Source organism: Calypte anna, chromosome 18 (assembly GCF_003957555.1).
Source record: "Calypte anna isolate BGI_N300 chromosome 18, bCalAnn1_v1.p, whole genome shotgun sequence".
Lineage (NCBI taxonomy): Eukaryota > Metazoa > Chordata > Aves > Apodiformes > Trochilidae > Calypte > Calypte anna.
Window position 1 is genome coordinate 1,226,950 of NC_044263.1, and position 4,646 is coordinate 1,231,595.

Sequence of the window (4,646 nt, forward strand, 5' to 3'; positions counted from 1 at the left end):
GCAAGCACTGGGGGCTCTGCAAGAGGGGCGAAAGCTGCGACTTCTGCAGGAGCAGGACACGAGCAGGGTGCCCGAGTGCTGTTTCTACTCCAGGTTCGGTGAATCCCGAGGGAACAGAGCTGGAGATCCCTGAGAACCTCTCCCGGCACCCGAATCCCTCGGGTCTGGCCCGGAGCAAGTGCCTGATGCCACCTCCTGTCTGCGGGAAGAAACGCTCCTGCCACCCCCCTGTCCCCCGCGGCCACCGCTGCCCGGCCCCGCTCTGGGGAGCTCCTGGGGCCCCTCGGTTCTTCCCATCCTTGAGGGATTTCCCCCTCCTTGGGCTGGAACCGCCCTTGTCCCCCCCATCCCACCCAACCCCTCGGTCCCGCAGGGGGTGCAGCAGCAGGGATTGTCCCTTCCTGCACGTGGGTGTCACCTCCTGCACCGTGGGCTGTCCCACGTGTGACCGAGGCTTCTGCAGGCGTGGTGAGACCCGGAGTGGGCGCTGGGCTGAGGGGAAGGGGGGGCTGCCCATATCCCTGGTGATAATGGGGGCTCTGGATCCTGGGTGCTGCTGGAGCCACCTCCTGCCACCTCTGGGGTGAGCAAGGGGGGGACTGAGTGCCCTGCAGGACCCCCACCCCCATTATGGGGACTCCAACAGCAGCACCCTTAAAGTGGGGGTGTCTGGCTGTGCTTCCAGCCCCAGGCAGCTGGGGTGTGAGGCTCTGCTTGGGTGTGGAGAAGGGAATTTTGTGGCAAGGGACAGAGGGTGAGGAGTGGAACAGCCCTGGGGGGCAGCAGGTCCCTCACAGCCCTTCTGGCTGGGAGGTTTTTTGGGGGTTTTTTTGCAGTTGGAGGTCTTGGGGTGCAGTTTGCAGGCAGGAGCTGTGCTGGAACAGGAGCCATCCAGCAAACTGGTTGCTGGGAAACGCTGAGAGAGCAAATCTGTGGCAGCCTGGCAGGGGCTGATCCTGCACAAACCCACTGCCTGTCCCCCCCTGGGCAGGCACAGAGGGCACCCAGCTGGAAGTCCTCCTGGGGAAGGGATTGGGGTGATTCCACCTGGAGCACAGGAGGAGGAGGAGGAGGCTGGGAAGCACCATGGAGCTCCCAGGACTCCAAATCCCAGCTGGTTTTACCCAGCACAGCCTCTTGCAGCAGAACCATCACTGGTTCCATAAAGCCACTCAAACTGGACTCTGCCTGAACCCCAAGCCCTGTGCAGCTGAGGTTGGAGGGGTCCCAGGCTTGGTTTAACCCCCTGGGAAGGGAAGGGGGGGGGGGGAAGAAGCACCAGATGCCCATCAGGAAAGGAAAATTGACAGAAGGTTTAATTGCTGGTGAGAGGGAGGTTTTGGTGAAGCACAGAACTGCTGCACTGCTGCTACAGAGCTCAGGCCTTGGGGTTTGCTGGGGTTTTTTTTGTCTTTTTTTCCTTCGTGCCTGTAACATGATCACTCCTCTCCCAGACACGTTGAGCCCTGGCAGGCAGTGACCAGCAGCTCTCCTGACTGCCCTGGTTTGCCTGATGCAGGCAGCAGTTTGCCCTTTGGGCTCAGCAGCTCATCCAATGGATTTTCCTCCTCCAGAAATAGTGTCCAGCAATCCTACAGCTGCCTTCCCAAAGCTCCTTCCCCTAGAGCCCGGGCAGAGCTGCCCACCCTGACACCCAGCAGGGCTGGGGGGGCTTTGTGGGATCCCCACCTCCTGCCAGTTGGTGTTTGCTGTGGGGAGGGGTGAGTTAGAGCTGGGCACAAGGCTGCTAAGGGGCAAGAAGTGGTGTTATTCCAGCCTAACCCCCCCGTGCCACGCTCCCTCTCCAACCTCTCTGCCTAAAACACATCAGTTAATCCTTATCAGAAGGGTTTGTCCTGTCTCTGGTGTCCCCAAGGAAGAGATCTGGGGCTCTGCAGGAGCCCTGAGGGGTGGCTCAAGCACATTTCCTGTCAGTGCTGAGCAGAGGCTGGCACTGCCCCTGCCCCTCCTCTGCCTGCAGGAGGGTGACTGAAAAGCAGCCCCTTCCACCACTAAAGCACCTGCCTGGGGTTCTAAACTGGGCTCTGCTGGGTTGCAGTGCTGGGAGTTGAGCTGCTGAGCACTTCTGCTGCCTCCAGCTGGGAGATCCAGGGCTGCTCCTTGCTGCTCCAGCCCCTCAGTGGTACCTGTGCCAGTGGTGATGCTCTGGGAACACAGGGAAGGGAAAACACAAACCCCAGGAGGGTGTTAGCTGAGTGCTGAGCTCGGGCACTACAGCACTGCCCAGCACAGCCTCTTGCAGCAGAACCATCACTGGTTCCATAAAGCCACTCAAACTGGACTCTGCCTGAACCCCAACCCCTGTGCAGCGTGCTCTGACTGCTGCTGAGCTGTGCAGGGGAGGGGGTGCTGCAGGGAAACCCCCCCAGACCCCGGGCAGTGCCCTGTCAGCTGTGGGGACACCCAGGGAAGGGGTGTTCAGTGCTGGAGAATCCCCCCCCTCTGCTTTGTGCAGGGTTTGGAAGTGCTGCCTGAGTGCTCCTGGGGTGAGCTGCTCACCCCCATCCTCCCTTCTGCTCAGCTGAATTCCTGAGGCAGCCCCAGAACGCTGCTCTGAGCCCTGGCATCAGCCTTCCCCAGGAAGGGATTCAATTCTTTCAGAGCTGGGGTGACAAGAAGTGAGAACCCCACCTCCTGCCTGCCCCCCAGCTGAGAGCTCCTGCCCCAGGGAAGGGAATGTGCTTACTGGTGTGCTGGGATTGCCAGCAGGAGGTGAGGAGACAGGACCCTGCCAGCAGCACCGAGACCCCCGCCAGGCTCCCCCTCTTCACCTGGAGGTATCTGCTGGAAAAGCTGCTCCAGGCTGTTGGAACAAAGCCCATCCTGCAGACTGCACTGCTGCCCAGAGCCACAGGCTTGGCTTTGTATCCATAGAGCCAGAGATCCATGGATCTAACAGAGCTGGAGGAGGAAGATCAGGGATTTGGGGTTCAGCCTCACCTCTCTGTGCTCCTCCAAGCAGCCCCTGAGGGGAAAGCTCTCTGGTGGGCAGCCAGGCAGGCAGCTGAGCTGAGAGGAAACCTGGGGAAAGGCAGAGTTAGGCTGGGGGGGGGGAAGGCAGCACCCCCTGTGCTGGGGGGCATCAGGGAAGGGGTGTCTGACACTGCTGGGGGGAGCAGGGAGGGGGTGTGTGACACTGCTGGGGGTCTGGGGGAGCAGGGAGGGGGTGTCTGACACTGCTGGGGGTCTGGGGGGAAGCAGGGAGGGGGTGTGTGACACTGCTGGGGGTCTGGGGGAGCAGGGAGGGGGTGTGTGACACTGCTGGGGGTCTGGGGGAGCAGGGAGGGGGTGTCTGACACTGCTGGGGGTCTGGGGGGAAGCAGGGAGGGGGTGTGTGACACTGCTGGGGGGACCATGGAGGGGGTGTCTGACACTGTTGGGGGTCTGGGGGAGCAGGGAGGGGGCGTGTGACACTGCTGGGGGTCTGGGGGAGCAGGGAGGGGGTGTCTGACACTGTTGGGGGTCTGGGGGAGCAGGGAGGGGGCGTGTGACACTGCTGGGGGTCTGGGGGCAGCAGAGAGGGGGTGTGTGACACTGCTGGGGGGCTGGGGGACAGCAGGGAGGGGGTGTGTGACACTGCTGGGGGTGCTGGGCAGGGCAGAGTCCCAGGGAGCTGCCTGCAGCACCACAAGTCTGCAGGAACCTGACCCAAACCCAAATAAAACCCCATTAAACCACTGGAGGGTTGGGCACTGAACCTCCTGGGATCTTCCTGGATCCCAAGCCAAGCAGCTGAGTGTTCCCTCCCCCTCCTCTCCCACTCCCACGGGACACCTGAGCCCCTCAGGGACACAAGGCTCAGCTGCAGGGTTTTCCCTCCCCAGTTACCTGGCTGTCCCCTGGAGGAATCCCCCTTCAGGGCCCTCACTGGGATCCTGCTGTCTTCCTGGAAAAGCTTCTCTGGGAAAAGCCTCAGCCCCCGGTAATTGGGATACAAGTCTGGAAACCATTCCAGGCCCTTGGCAGGGGCTGCACAGATGGGTTGGTTTGGGGAGGGCTGGAGCAGAGGTTGGGGCAGTGCCAACCCCGGGTCCCTCCTCCCCTCCGGGCTGGGCTGGGCAGTGGCAGCCGCCTCCTTCCCACCCCCCCGGAGCTTCTGGGTGTCCCTCGGGTCACTCCCGGGTGTCCCTTTGGGGTGACCTCTGGGAGGCTCTGCTGCTGGCAGGAGGTTGGGGGGATCACATCCCACCCCCACCCCCGGGAGCTGCTGCTCTGCCCCGGCTCTGTCCCCTCCCTCCCGCCGGGGGGGCTCACGGGGGCTGCTCCCGCAGGGACCCCCTGGTGCCTTCCCTCGGCCCTTCCCTCCCTTGGCCCCCGCAGCTCCGGAGCCCCTCGGTTCCCTCTTTGCGGTTCCGGGACCGAGCGTCCCCTCCCGGGGCTCAGCCCGGGCCGGGTCGGTACCGCTCGGGTCCGGCCCCGCCACGGAGCCCCCGTGGGCGCTCTGCTTCTGCCTTCCCGTGGGAAAGCCCCTGGGGCTCCGGGAGCCGCCGTCCTCCCGCAGCACCCTGGCGCGGTGGTTCCTGATGACGATCTGCGCCCCGCTCCTCAGCTGCTCGGCGACTCCCGTCACCTCCTCGGGGGACAGATCGAGCCACTCGGACACGTCCCGCACCGCGGGTTCTGCG

At 63.5% G+C, this 4,646-nt stretch overlaps 1 long non-coding RNA gene across 1 annotated transcript; it reads right to left on the reverse strand.

Annotated features, from left to right (window-relative positions):
- Positions 1-1,412: 1,412 nt before the first annotated feature.
- Positions 1,413-4,195, reverse strand: LOC115599301. The gene is made up of 4 exons (XR_003988291.1): positions 3,850-4,195; positions 2,962-3,042; positions 2,708-2,824; positions 1,413-2,166 (listed from the first exon to the last, which is right to left on the reverse strand). It is a non-coding gene; the product is annotated as an uncharacterized LOC115599301 (long non-coding RNA).
- Between the last annotated feature and the right edge of the window lie 451 nt (positions 4,196-4,646).